Here is a 16,083-nt window from a genome sequence, read left to right on the forward strand (position 1 = left end):
GCAAAGCAAAGCAAAGCAAAGCAAAGCAAAGCAAAGCAAAGCAAAGCAAAGCAAAGCAAAGCAAAGCAAAGCAAAGCAAAGCAAAGCAAAGCAAAGCACTTACTAACAGAGCAGCAAGCTTTGTCTGCGTTCTTTATGTGCTTACTGCAAGTGTGTAGCAAATTATGTCCAACCCAAAATAAATGGCACTGGCAAGAATGTCCCCAACACCCTAATGTAGAAAATTCCAACCTGAAACTACCTGTCTGGTCAACAGTAGATGAGTGGTTATATTGTGTTTTGTTTATGTAAGAAAAAAATCTCTCAACTGTAAGCAGGAAGAAATTCTTAATACACTATAATGCTTGTATAAAGAAATGTGTGTGTGTGTGTTTGCTTGTGTAAATGCTTGTATAAATAAAATGTACTTAGTTTAGCATCAATCAGTCCAAAGGAGGGTGCATTGTGCAATTCACTTGTGTAAGTTTGTAGAGCCCCTGGATCCACCTGCAAAGAGGTACAGGAGAACGTTCTGAGAAATAGTTTCCACCTAACTTAATGTGCTCTTCACTTGGGTGAATACATTTACTAAACCCTACCCTTTAAAAAAAGTACAAGGTGTATTATACATAAACTATATCTTTCCAGATCTTTATATAGAAAGGGATACGATGGAAACAAAATATTTCGTTTGGGAGTGAAGAGATCGGTCAGCAGTTAAAGAGGTTGCGGCATGAACAACAGGATTAGAGTTTGAATCCTCACAACCCACGGAAATGCCAGGTGGATGTGGAGGTTTGTCTGTGATTCTAGCCTCAGAAGATAGAGATGGAGAAAACGCTAGAACAAGCTAGCTAGTCAGGCTAGCCATATCAAAATCTCTGCTCAACTGAGAGACTCTGCCTCAAAGAAAAAGAGGAGCTAAGGATGATTCCTGATATTAAACCCACACACACACACAGACACAAACACACACACACACAGAGACACACAGAGAAAGACAGAGAGACACAGAGAGAGACACACACACAGACACACACACACAGACATTCACAGACACACACACAGACAGACACAGACAGACAGACAGATACACACACACAAACACACACAGACACACACAGAAAGAGAGAGAGAGACACACACACAGAGACACACAGACACACACACAGAGACACATACACAGACACTCACAGACACACACATACACACACACACTTGCTCTCATGTACACATATGGGACATACATATACATGCACCACACACACACACACACACACACACACACACACACACACACACACATGTAAAAAGAAGAAAAGACCACAAAGTTGCCTTTTTTGTTGGGTATGATAATGCTTGCCTGTAAGCCCACCCCCTTGAGGCAGGAGAGTCTCTATTTTAAGGCTTTCCTGGCTTATATCTAGCATGATCCTGAGTTAAAACAAAACAAAAACCTAGCTGTCACCCCTCCTTCTGCACTTAAATGTAATGCCAGTGTGAACAGGACCAGAGGTATAACCCTACATGTGTTTCCTTCCCCTTTTAGATTACCCAAAGCTGACACAAAATAAACTTTTCAAAAAGTTTTTCCACAAGAAACGATCTCTGAACTTCAAACTCTCTTCAGATATTTTATAGGAACTGAGTGTTTGGTGACAATGACCTTTGTTTTCTCTGTTGCAGTTGCAACAATCAGAGTTATTTAAACAGGCTCAGTTCTTCACTCCCATCACGAACTAGCCACTCATCTTTGGTTTCAGTTTTGGAAACTGCTACAAAATGATTATATAGCAATTAGAAGCTAATGCCTGGTTACTCAATGAAACCTGAGTATCATTATCTTTGCCATGTTTGTGTGGTGATAATGGTCAGACACAGCCAGTATAGGTCAACAGGAAGTCCACTCCCATTTTCAGAGCTCTACTGCCCTCTGCTGATCCCACATCCCGAATCCATGGAAACAGAAGCCTCAGGTACTCTGAGGTCTTTGATGACTCCACGTCCTGTGTACATGTAACTACAGAATACACAGAAACTCTATGATCCTTGTTAATCCTACATCCTGCACCTATAGAGATAATGGATACATGGAAACATGGAATCCACCTTCTGCTGGACTGGAGATCCATCTGGTGGGTCTTGGAGATCTTTGATTAATATCCTGCATTTATGGAGACATGGACTCCTTGGGATATCCTGTGAGATCCCTGTGTATAAATGAAAATGCATCTGAAACCCCAACCACTGCATGGTCACCCCAGTCAGGTGATCTTAATTCACTGTCTACCATGCCCACTAAAAGACAAACATGAATCTGCATAAACTCAAGATTGTATGGACTATAAAAAGCCTTTAAAAAGTGAGGTGACCTTCAATATTAGATATGATCAAATATGTTCCCCCCAAACTGAAGTTGCCATTTAACAAGATAGTTTAGCACTTGAATATGTTGAGTATGCTGCCCAATTTGACAACCCAAGTTCCATCCTTTGGACCTCACATAGCAGGAGAGAGAACGAGTTGAGAACCAGTTCCCACAAGTTGTCCTCTGACCTTCCCAAATGTGCTGTGGTATGCACTAACCTTCTCTCTTATACACAAAGCAAATAAATGCAATGAAAATTTTAAGTAAACCATTTTAATATCAGTTTATTCTATTTACTATTTTTCCATGGAATAATTAAAATGGCAGACATCACAGCCATGGATAGCATTGTTTCTTTTTGTGCTTCGGAATTTGGTTTGCAGGCTCATTTTGACAAAGTATTTTTATTTGCTGATTTTCACTTTGTCTTCTCTATTTTGCTAAGTGTGGCCTGGACTCTGGATAAGATCAGGATTCACTATAACTGGCCATTTAGAGCCGGATTTCTGATTATCAGAGCTCTATTGGAGATGACATCAGGGCTGCTGGTGGTTTCAGCTTGGTCCTGTGTCAGGACTCTGTTTCTTTCCCCTGCTGGTTTAGATGCGTCCTTTCATGACTGCATCCTTGGCTTTGGAAGGTGGTCAGAGCAGTGTCATTGAACTGCAATGAATAGAGAGACTGAGGATGCTACTTCCACGACTCCTGGATCCTTTCTGAGACCTTGGCTTGTCCAATCCCTGACCACGGGTGGACAGAGAAAGCAATACATGCTGTCCAGTACAAAATTGTAAACTACTTAAACAGGAGTTCTGAAAATTTTCCCTCCCTCTCTACTTGATTGTATAGTTCTGAGGTATAGACTTATATAAGACATCATTGAATCACAGGGTGTGAAGACCCAAGGCATCTTTCATGTGGGGTGGCGTTCATTCTCACCAGCTTGGTGTTTGCAGTGTGTGTCCCATTACACACTGTGTCAGGCTAATGGATTGCCGGTGCTGATTCCTCATGGTAGTTTTCTTCACGTATCTTACATTTCTTCTATTACTACAGCAGAGTGGGTCCTGCAACTTACTGCCACACAGTTAATAGCCATCGATTGCACTGACTTTGAGTCTGGTTTTCTCCTCTGGTCTCCATGCTGCAAAGCTGTTAGTTCTTTGTAATACTTGTCTGGTTGCTCCAGGTTTTCACTGAACTAAATATAATATCAGAAAATTGGAATGCAGATCTGCATCTAAAAATGACCAAAATGAGACTGTTGCCAACATTCCTTGGCTCCCATAGTCAACAGTGGCTGAGAAACAGGTTGTTGTCCACTTCCGCATGGAAAGGATCAAATAGATGAAGCACAGTCACACCAACAATGAGTCTCTAGGAAGAGGAAATTACAAAGACTCCCGTCAAGGCAGCAGGGTAAGCATTGGGGCCAGTATTGTTCCTACTGCCTATAAAGACTTTCTGGATCCCCATTCTCCATGAAATCCAGAAGGTTCTTTCCTGATTATTGTAGCCTGACAACTGACATTGGTATTAGCTCTTGGTGCAGGTTGGAGGGTCAAGGGTTTACTTAGGGTAGATTAATTGTAAACATTTGTAAATTGGCTGTGAAATGTCTCCACTGATACCGAGAACTTAGTGCTAATGGACTCTCATCTGTTTGTCTGCAGACAGTTTTGTGTGGGGCCTTTGCCCAGCCTTGCAATCTAAAACTGCCTAAATCCCTTTTAAGTACTAGCCCATCCTTGTGCTTCTGCATTTAACAACGGCTGCCTTGGGTCCCTTGGAAGCAGCAGTGACTGAGGGACATTGCTTCTGTTCCCCACTACATGCCAGGCTGAGTTCACAGTCTTGCCTCCAACACAGGAGCCAGGCAGAGGCCCTCAGGCCTCTTATCTCAGTGTTAGCTCCATTGTACTTACACCTTAGCAATAATTGGCTTTTCAGCATTGGTAAGGCTTAAGCGTGCATGGCTCCTGTCAGTTCATCTAGACTTCAGGACACAGACTATGGGTTTTCTCTATCAGAACATGGTTCTTTTCTTCTCTCTCTTTTCTTCAAACTGCTCTTTAATTTCTCCAATTCTCTCCTGATCCTCTCCTAAAAGTGACAAACTATCAGCTAACACACCTAATACTTAGACATTTCATGTGAGTTTTCCAGTGTTCAGACTTTTGATTTTCATCATACAGAGGACTCTTACAGGTTTTGATGGTGGTCACAGTATGATATTTTCCTGGCGAGCTCTATGCTATAGTAACTGCTAAAGTTTCAACAGCTAGCATTTGGCTGCTAAGACAACTGCACCCAAGTTGGTTTATAGTTACTTTTCTGCTTGCCTTCTTGTGGAAATACCTATGTTAATTTGATTTCATGTGCAGTGATTTAAAAAGATGAGATGGCTCCATGAACCAAGATATTTTCCACCAAGATTGGTGACCTGTGTTTGAGACAGGAGACTCATGTAGTAGAAGGTGGTCCTCTGACTTTCCCCCACAGGCTGAGGCACAAAAACTCTCACACAACAACAAATTAGTAAAAATGTTTTTAAATTAAAAAAGAAAAAAATCGTTAGGCATTGACTTCCTTCCATGGAACAGCCCAGCTAAAGGCAGTTGAACCAAAGTGCATGGGTACCTCTGCCTGCTAACAAAAGACTTAGGAGATTAACAAAACTTCTTGGGTTCCTATCACATCTCAGTATGAAGATCGAAGGTCTCAAGCAAATATTTCAAGGGACAGATTTGTAAGGATACCAGTCTCATTTGCTCCACCATTTTTACTTCTCATTCTCTCTTCAGCTCATCTGTTAAGGTTGGCCTTGAAGTCTATCCCTGGCCCCAGTGAGACTCCATGGGAACTGGCCATGGATGTACTTAAGATGCCTTTCCTGGGAAACACCTTTATCCTAACAGACAGTCAATTAATGCCTAAGTCTATGACCTATGACCCGTATCTCCACAGACAGTGTTTAAATGGCAGATTCACTTGTAGCTTGTGTGTATGGTGCAGTCCTACCTACCGGGCCACTTTCTAAGAGTCTTCTCAAGGAATGTGCAATGGGTTACTAGGTGAGACACAGGGGAGGCAGCACACCAAACACATGAAATAATAAGAGGTTCCAGAAGAAAAAAGGCAGTGTGTTTTCACACAGCCAGAGCAGAAACATGGCCAGGCCAGAACTGGGTGAGTCTTGGCCAACTTTATTAGCCCAGGCTGACTTAAGTGGACCAGCTCCATTGCTTGTTCAGGAATGCAGAAGTGAAACAAGACAAACAAGCCGAGAAACCAAAAGTTTGTCGTGTGGGGAAGCCTCTTCCAGGAAGGAGGGAGTTCATGGAGAGAGAGACTAACGCCATGGGTGAGAGTTTTCCTTGACCTGTAAATGTCAATAAACGTTGAATAGCCTTTCTTTTCAAAGCAGATTTTAGCGGAACATGCGTGTTAGGTTTCTATTTTGACATGTCTAGCAACTGCAAATACTGGGAGTGTCTTTTTATTATATAGAGCCATGTTGTGTGCAGATGAATGGCTCCAAGAGCTATAGAAAACCCCTCGACCTAATCCTTTTTGCTGCTTTGCTCTGTTTTGTTTTGTGTTAGGCAGGAGACTATTCAGGAAGATGGCAGAAAAAGCATTCTTATTTTTCACCTTTAAAAATATTTATTATGTAACATACAAACTTAGTATGTGAAGAGCTCTCAAATATCATGTAGCTCAATTTCTAAATCGTCAAATTATTGAAGTTTTATGTTCTGTTCAGAGTTACAAAAGGGTTTTTGCAAACTAATGCCACAATTCAATAAACAGGCCAATATTTTAAATAGAAAAATTTGAAGTATACACTTCTTGAAAAGGTGATAATCAAGTTCAAAAACTAGATTTGAAAGACTAGAAAAATAAATATTTTTCAAATAAAAAGAATGGTTCTTTTTATTATTATTATTGAAAATAGACTATTTTCACACACAACATATCCTGATTATAGTTTCCCCTTCCTCCACTCCTACCAGTTCCGCCCCACCTCCCCTCCATGCCAGATCCACTCTCTTTCTTTCATTCATTAGAAAATAACAGGCTTCTAAGAAATAACAATCAAATAAACAAAATAAAATATTATATGATGAAGCAAAAGCAATGCTGTTGAAGTTGGACATGACAACCCAACAGGAGAAAAAGTCCCAAGGGCAGGCACAAGAGCACAGGGTGAAGAAAAAAATCTGAACAAGAACAACATCAAGTTATGCTTGAAGACAAGTCCATCAGATGAATAGCAGACTCACAACAGCTAACCTCCAAGCCAGCAGGGCCCAGGAGGCTGTGCTACCCAGCCTATAAAGGGAAATCTTCCAACCAAGATTACTGTGCCTCCTAAGGCTACTCTTCAGAAATGGAGAAATAAAGATAAGTATAACTTCAGGGAATTCTTGAAGCCAAGATGGGTTTCATTTTTTAAAATGCTTAAGAAAATCCTATACCCAGGAATGGAAAAAGGAAAAAATGAAAGAGTACAGCCAACATGGCAAGCGATAAGTCTCAGTAGCTGAGTACATGCAGGAGAGAAAAGTAGGAAACAAAACGAACAAAAACCATCATCAGCACAGCAGCCACCAAACGTCAGAGATAGAGAACAGGAACTAACAGAAGGATACTCAAAAGCAATGAGAAGAAATTGAATGACATGACTGACATAAGTCCATAGCTTTGAGAAATAATTTGAAATACAAAGATAAAGACCAGAGTGGATGTATTAAACACTACAACTCAGTAACAGGATCCTTAAAAGAAACTCACCAGTAAAGACATTTAGAGAAATGTCTTTTCCAGTGAAAGAATGGAAAACGGTTTTCCCAGGAAATGGAAGTGAAAAAAATGGCAGAAGAAAACTAAGAAAACTAGACTTTAATATTTAAAAGGTAAGAAAGCACAAGGAAGGCTTTTGCTGTTTACACAGATAGGATTTCTTGCCAGTATTGTGAATTTCAAGTCATAAAAGCACACTATAAAGAGTAAAGGTTTTCCCACACATATTTATCCATAAAGTTTCCTCTAGTGTAAGTTCTTTTATGTCTTTAAAACAACTAGAACAAAAAATAAAAAATAAAAAACTTCTCGACATGTCTGAGGAATGTAGAATGTCTCCAATGTGAGAAATTGTGAAAGGCTTACCTGAGTGGCTTGCAAGGAGAGAGCGTCTCTTCAGTTGCATTCTTATGTGCATACTAGATTTTACTCTGGAGTGAAAGATTCTACCAAATAGTTTACATTTGCAAGTTTTCTCTCTACTGTGCTCTTTCATGTTGTCCAGAACACCTGAAAGAGCAATGGACTTTCCCATCTTACTTGCATACACAAGATTTCCTTGATGAACTCGTGTGTGCATTTGAACATCTCCCCTTTCTTGACAGAAACTTTTCGATGCTAGTTAACCACTAAATCCACAGTGTAGCTCTCCAGTGTGAGAAATCTCATGATTTTGAAGAGACCTAAGCCATTCGAAGGACTTAGCACATTATTTACATTTAGCTTTTTGTTGTTTTTGAAGTACCGGGAGAATGGAATGAATGCAAGAATTTTACAAAGAAATCCAATTACCCATCACAATTAGAAAATGTCCAAGCCATGTGTGTAGTCAATAATGCTCTTCTTGCTGCTGTTGTTCAGTTGCATTTCTTAAAGGGATCTGAGTTCAGCAAGACTTCCTTTCCTTTCTGGGGGCAGGTTGGGGCGGTGTGTGCTCTGTGTGGTCACACAGACATACTCACTACTCTGTCTTTCTGAGTGTATTTCTCTTTGACTGCCGTGGACCCTTCTGCATTCCAGCCCTCATTTCTTGTTGCTCCTGCCCCTTTGGCCCTCCCCTGAGTCAGGCAGACTTCTTGGTAGACTTAATGGTGTTGTTGCCATGTCTGTCCACAATGAATGTTCCATTTGGGGCAGGGTCTCCAATCTATTATTTTTTTGTCTTTTCTACCTTAACTTCCTCTACAGGCTCTAAGCATACTATTTATTCTATCAATTTGTTTTTTCTTAAAAAGTAAGATCTTGCCACGTAGCACAAGCTAGCCTCAAACGTACTAGATAACCAAAGATGGCATCATGCCTCAGCCTTAGGGTACTTCAATTACAGGCATGCTTCAGTATTTCATTGCCCCTTCACCAATAATTTATTTATTTTTTTAGATTCCTGAGGCTCTGGTTCGGACTTATCACTTTCAGATTGCAAGTAAGACATTAGCGTGGCATTTAACAATGTAAAACGATAAAATCAAATAGGATGTATTAAAATTGGAGCTCTCATGTTCTCTGTAGTAGCTATAGGTGCAGGCCAGCCAGGAAGGATACAGGCTTCCTGTGCTGTGGCTGCCTGCCTCCTCCTGCCCAATCTGTGTGGTATATGTGGCAACATAGTTTTGATCTAGTTTTTCTCTAATGAAGAAGAAAGTTAAGGGAGGGTTTTATAGCCCCTGCTTTCCTGTTTTATGTTAGACTTTATGGTTTTGCATTCCAAATTCCATTACAAAAGTTAAAATAGAAAAAAAAATCTGAAGCTCAGAAAGTTCCTGGGGTTTGTCTGGAAGCAAGACAATGAATCTAACAAGATTTCATTAAATGAAACTCCAATCAAAGGCAAGAAGTTTCTATTGGTTTTATAAACTTTATCCCTAACGGGAAGATAGATTCAAAGTGAGGCTCAGAATAAATTTATTAGACCCCCTTAAAGGCTTCTGCAAAAATTGATTTATGTTTTAATGCAGTTCTGCCCCATAGGAATTGAGTTTCATATAAACCCAGAGTTGTGAAACCAACATTTCACGAAACATGAAGAACTCTGCTTTTAATCTTAATTTTAAAATGAGCAAATGGTAGAGAAGCAGGTTGTTTTGCCTCGGCCGCCTCACCATAGTTACCTCAAGAATACCTTAAGGGGTTGGGACCAGTAAAGTTCCAATTATGAAGTGAGTGTTTGGCATTCGTCATGGGCACCCCAGACACCATGCCCTGGGCAAGGTTTAGTAACTGTCAATGTTGTTTCTCACTTCTGTGGAGGGGAGACAGCATGGGGGCACGGCAGGGAGGCACCGATGGCTCCAGTGTGGCTGGGATGCTTGCTCACATGTAGCTTCAGAGTGGGAAAACAGACAGTGGAGCTGGAAGGTTCTCTGGGGCGGGATGGAGTGCTAAGGGGAACAGAGATGATGGGAAAGAAAGCCTTTGCTGCATTGATGGGTGATTGGTGTTGATTATAAGTTGGTGGGATTCAGAATCACCATGGAAGCAAATCTCTGGATGAGTCTTCAAGAGATTCCCTCCATTAGATAAATTGAGGTGAGGAGAGCCATTTAAACGTGGCTGGGGTCCTGGACTGGAAAAAGAGAAAGAAAACAACACACCAGGCAGCATTCATCTCCCTCTGCTTCTTGACCTTTAATGAAAGATGATGAGCAATTCCTACTCCTGTGGCCATGAACTCCTTGCCACATTAGGCTAGATCCTCACACTATCACCAAAAGGAAGATTTTATTCTTTAACTTGTTTCTGTCAAGTGTATTGTCACAGAGACAAGACAGAAGGGAGTGCAGCTGATAACGATTAAACGCTGGCAGACTGGGTCGTATTTATCTACTCTTGTTGATCATCTCTAGGAACAGCGAAGAAGATATATCTGCATCTCAGTTGGAGAAACGGGGTACAGGTCCTTTCTCTAGCTTTACCTATGATTCATTAGGGAACAGGAATCCATATAGCAAGGGGGTGTTTCCAGAGGGCAAGGGAACCTGCAGGCTAAGAAATAAATAGATCGGCTATTTTAATTGTAAGAGGTTCCTGGAGTTTTCACTAAAATCACTGACATCCAAAGTATGCAATGCCGACTGAACACAGCATAATTCAAATGTAAGATTTTTTTTTTTTTGCAGTGTGATGTTTCAAATAGAAAACGCTGTTATTGAAAAACGTAAGAATACACAATGAATCAACCTGGTAACTTCCCGAGGAAGGCAAGACATGAGCGGTCTGCAACAGCAGAGTGAAATGGCTGACTCAGAACCACCCAAAAGCAGAGCTACCATGGAAAAGATTTAATACATGAAACACATGGAATAAAATGTCACCAAAATGCCAAAATGAACACAAAGTTCGTCTTTTAAATGTGGTATTGTGAGGCAGAGAGATGGCTCTAAAGGCAAAGCATTGACTGTCTAAGCTTGAGGACCCAAGTTCAGGCGCCAGAACCTATGTAGAGCTATGGATGGTGACTTACATCTGCCATTCCAGAGTGCCTGCGATAAGATGGAGTCAGCTACAGGAGAAACCTGGAATCCCATGGGCCAGCTAGCTTGTCTCAAAGAAGACAAAGATCACATAAATAAAGATAAATCTTTTTTAAAAAATGACACTTAACTCGACCCCCTTTTCTAAAGGAACATGCATGTAGTGTTATATTAAGGTATATAGCGTCTTTCAAATAACAAATATCTTTAAAAAAAAAAAAGCAACCCTAAGAAAGAAATTAGCTAAGAAAACAAATTAAAACTGGCTACCCATGTCCTGATTAGTTCAGTGACAGCCCTAGACAGTCTTGATAGCAAGTGAGAGGAAACCCTCTCCAGGGCAAGTACATACCAGACCCGCAAAGGTAGCTTTGATCAGGCCTGGAAAACAATGGAATCCAAATACCCAAAGCCTTGTCTATCTGGACAGCAACAGTTAAGACAACTGGATTTCTCCATTTCTGGAATACTTTCACTTATTTATTTATTTTACGTGTTTGGATAGAGTGGCCAGAGCACACGTGGAGGGCAGAGGATAACTTGTCGGAGTCCTTTCTTGGCTTCCACCATGTAGGTTCAGGAGGATTGAACTCACGTCCTAACTTGGACGCAGGTGCCTTCCCACACTACCATGGCAATGATGAATATCTGATGAATCTTGCTTTACAAAACAAAAGATACAGCGGCTCCTGCATCATTCTGCACGCTCCTCTCTTCAACAGGATACAAGTGTTTTTATTTATCATATGTAGGAGTTCTACTGAGAGAGATGCTAAGACCTGAACAATGGAGCTTAAGGACTATTCCTCTGCAGCCCCTGACTCACAGGATCTTGCCACCATGCGTAGCTTGTCACCATGTGTCATGGGTACTTGTATGTTCAGACCCTCCTGACTTCTCCAAGCAACACCAGGGCCACTGTGAGAATGGGTGTGCTGTGTCTAATGCCTCTCCAACCTCGTGTGTTCTTTAGTTTTCTTTGGCACATGTGTCTAGTCCACAGGCTCTGACAGCAAAAGGACTGCCTGCAGGCCAGGATAATCTGAAGAGATAGTTTGCCTTCTTTATATGGCAGTAGCTTCTACAAAATCTGCCAATTTCCCCCAAGTTCATGAGGTAGCCATTTTCTTCAATGGGAGAAAACGGAATTATTGGAATGGCTCACTGGATGAAGATAATCGTTACCAAGTCTGATGACTTGAATTAGATCTCCGGGCCTTGTGCAGTGGAAGGAGAGAAGCAAGTGTAGCCAAGTTGTTCTCCGAATAAGACTGCTCACACTTATATAGACATACACATGGGGGGGGATAAATAAATGCAGCAAAATTCATAAAAGCTATTTCTCTATATGCTGTCCGTTTAGTACATCATTTGACCTTTCTTTAAGCAGACCATGGTTACGTGGAAGAAGTGATGTATTCACATCCCTGTGCTCACATTCTTGGTGACAGCATCTTCCATCACCCAGTCCAGCATTTCACAGGGCACCGTTTTATACTCCATGGGCGCAGACGTTTAGATTAAGCTAGTTCTGTTCCCACCGAGGACTGGCATGCATTCATTTATACAGCTCAGTGGTGTCTGGAGACACAGCATAAGAAAAGCTGGTGGGACTTTGTTCCAAACAATGGTCCGATCAGCGTTTACAGTGTTGGAAACGTCCAGACTTTAAGCCCATCTGCAGAAGAGGCGGGTGTGAGTCACTGCAGTGTTGCTTCTGGGCCTGATCTGGATGCTCATGACAGCACTTAATGTTTAAGAAGACTGTATTTCTAAAATCCAAGGAATTCATTCAGGAACTGAGGAGGTTCGGAAGTCTTGCTGCGTGGCCATACAACCCAGACAAGCTCTATTTTCTCTCTGTACTGCTTTGGCAAATTCTTTAACCTCTGAAATAAAAAAAAAAAAAAAAAGTCCCATAGCTACCACTGAATCTTCTGTCAAACTTAAAGTACTTAAGCTCATTAAAGTCCCTTTGTAAATTTTATCACATATAACCACTGAGTGGGATCACATTTTATTTCTCATTAACCTTGTTGCTATCGTCATATCCTAAATATATTTATTTGGTTGTCGTGTATTTGATGATGTGCTTGTGGTCAGAAGCAATTTTTAACAAGGCACATGGCTGAGTCTGCACTCAGGAGATTCCAATCTCTGGGATGATTTCTTTGTGAATTTACAGTGTCCCAAGCCAGGAGACAATGAAGGACAAGGCAGGCTTCCTGCAACAGAGCCATGGTCCCAGAAATAAAAATAGAGACACTGCTGCCCTCCAGTGGACATATAGAGAAATGGCAAGGTGTTGGCATTCTTGAAGTTGTGTTGGATTTCACACAAACGCTTCATATCTCTTGAGCAAAAGATCACCCACTGTCCTAATTATTTAAGGTAGATATCATGAGGCTTTATGCTCCTGTGAGAGAAGGCAGGTTTTAGAAAGTGGTTTTTGAAAACTTGGGTCTAAGGAATGGGAGAAAGGCTGTGTAAAAAGTTTGGAACCCTTACAACAATTTGTTTAAAGGGAAATGAATTAAAAAGAGACATTGTTCAGTCAATATTTAATACCAGGAGTCTCTGGGGCTCAAGGAGTTGCTCTCCAGCTTCACATATGGAGGGGTTGGCAGTTCGAGAACATGTCTTCTACGGAGACATTTTAACGTCCGGGAGAAAGATGAGAAGATGAGGAACAGCTGCTGAAGGAAGGACAGCAGGGGACAGTCCACAGCTCGGAGGCTGGCTCAAGCCACACAGCTGCTGAGGGCAGGATACAATGGGGGACATCCACAGTCGGGGAGTCCACAGACCCGATGCTGGAATGAGTCACACAGCTGCTGAGGGGAGGACAGATTGTGGGACAGTTCACAGTCGGCAGAGTCCACAATCCTAAGGCTGGAGTCATGCTTCTCACAGCTTCTCCTGAAAGCCAGGTGTTGGTGATGGGGAGAGAACCAGGACAAAGAAACACAACGCCCAAGACCCCCCTTATTCAGCCAAATAATATATATTATACCAAAGGGGCGCTGTTTTAACGGGTAAAGTGCTTGCCGTGCAGTGTGAGGCTATGGCGTGGATCTGCAGAAGCCATATAAAAATGACTGGTACAGGAGAACACGCATGCAATCCCTGTGCTGGAAGAGTGGGTATAGGCAGTTGCCTAATTCCCCAACAGCCTAGCCGGAGTGGCAAGCCCTGGTTATCAGTGAGAAACTGTCTCAAGAGAGACAAGCAGATGGCATATATCCTTCCTAGCGCTGTGACGCTTTAACACCATCTCTCATCTAATGCTGACCACCAACCATGAAATTGTTTTCTTTGCTACTTTAATAACTGTAATTTTGCGAGTTATGAATCATAATGTAAATATCTGTCTTTTCCCATGGTTGTGACCCCTGTAAAACAGTCATTTGCCACAACTGCCAACCCATAGGTTGAGAAACAATGACCTGGATTGATTTCACCACACACACACACACACACACACACACACCTGCATACATACATTCAGAATATGTGTGTATGAATGAACGAGAAAGAAATGTAGGTTAATAAAAAAGACCTTTGAATAAATTGACTGCTAAGGCTTTCCAAATGAGATGGAATGTATCAAAATGGACAGATACAAGTGAGAAGCCACACTCTTCTTCCTGCTTGGAATCTACAGAGAAATGGACATAGGTGCTGGCCCTTCCATGTTTGAAGATATTAAGTGTGTGTGAGTGAGTGTGTGTGTGTGTGTGTGAGTGTGTGTGTGTAAGAACTTCAATTTGATTTGAGATCCCAGTGAGACTGGTACCGATCCTGTTGGTTCTGATTAGGAATTCCCTGGGCCAATAGATTGAGAAAAGATCTTTACCAGCCCTACATCCGATAGATACAAATATATACAAAGAACTCAAGAAGTTAGGCTCCAGACAATCAAATAACCCTATTAAAAATTGGGGTACAGAGCTAAACAAAGAATTCTCACCTGAAGAATACCGAATGGCTGAGAAGCACCTAAAGAAATGTTCAACATCCCTAGTCATCAGGGAAATGCAAATCAAAACAACCCTGAGATTCCAATTCACACTAGGCAGAATGGCTAAGATCAAAAACTCAGGTGACAGCAGATGCTGTCGAGGATGTGGAGAAAGAGGAACACTCCTGCATTGCTTGTGGGATTGCAAGCTTGTACAACCACTGTGGAGATCAGTCTGGTGGTTCCTCAGAAAATTGGACATAGTATCACCTGAGGACCTAGTAATACCACTCCTGGGCATATATCCAGAAGATGCTCCAACATGAAATAAGGACACATGCTCCACTATGTTCATAGCACCCTTATTTATAATAGCCAGAAGCTGGAAAGAACCCAGATGTCCCTCAACAGAGGAATGGATGCAGAAGATGTGGTAGATTTACACAATGGAGTACTACTCAGCTATTAAAAACAGTGACATCATAAAATTCTTAGGCAAATGGATGGAACTAGAAAATACCATCCTGAGGACACCTCCCACGCTCCTCTCCAGACTGTTGTACTCATGGCCACCTTCGAGGAGGTGAGTGTGTTGGGCTTCGAGGAGTTCAACAAGGCAGTGAGGGAGCATGAGGGCAAGACCATTGTCTTCAGCGGTTCTAAGGATACTGAAGGGAAGAGCTGGTGTCCTGACTGCAAGGAAGCTGAGCCAGTCATCCGAGAGGGGCTGAAGCATGTTACCGAAGACCGTGTGGTCATCTACTGCCAAGTAGGAGACACGCCTTACAGGAAAGACCCAAATAATGACTTCAGACAAAAGCTGAAAATAACTGCAGTGCCTACACTACTTAAATATGGAACACCTCAAAAACTTGTGGAGTCTGAGTGCTGTCAAGCCAGCCTGTGGAGATGATCTCTGAAGATTAAGATTTGATGACCTTGCCGGACTGTGGTGGCACATGCCTTTAGTCCCAGCACTCGGGAGGGAGAGACAGACGCAGCTGGATCTCTTTGAGTTCGAGGCCAGCCTGGTCTACAAATTGAGTTCCAGGACAGCAAGGGCTACATAGCAAAACCCGGCCTGAAAAAAACAAACCAAACCAAACAAACAAAAAAGCCTGATGATTGCAATTTTGTATTGATTGCCTGGTTTGTTTAAAAGAAGCCACATAATTGCTTTGAATTGATGAGTAAATGATTTTGTTAAATCATTGTATGCCTAAATAATAAAGAATTAAAATACAAAAAAGAAAAGAAGAAAAGAGAAGAGAAGAGAAGAGAAGAGAAGAGAAGAGAAGAGAAGAGAAGAGAAGAGAAGAGACAAGACCATCCAGAGTGAGGTAACCCAATCACAAAAGAACACACATGGTATGCACTCACTGATAAGTGGATATTAGCCAAGAAGCTCGGAATACCCAAGATACAATTCACAGACCACATGAAGCTCAAGAAGGAAGACCAAAGTGTGGATACTTCAGTCCTTCTTAGAAGGGGGAACA

General features: G+C 41.7%; 1 pseudogene; it reads left to right on the forward strand.

The window, feature by feature from the left end:
* Window positions 1–15,149: 15,149 nt before the first annotated feature.
* LOC110291126 lies at window positions 15,150–15,497 on the forward strand (annotated as a pseudogene).
* The last annotated feature ends 586 nt before the right edge of the window (window positions 15,498–16,083 follow it).

Source organism: Mus caroli, chromosome 3 (genome assembly GCF_900094665.2).
Source record: "Mus caroli chromosome 3, CAROLI_EIJ_v1.1, whole genome shotgun sequence".
NCBI lineage: Eukaryota > Metazoa > Chordata > Mammalia > Rodentia > Muridae > Mus > Mus caroli.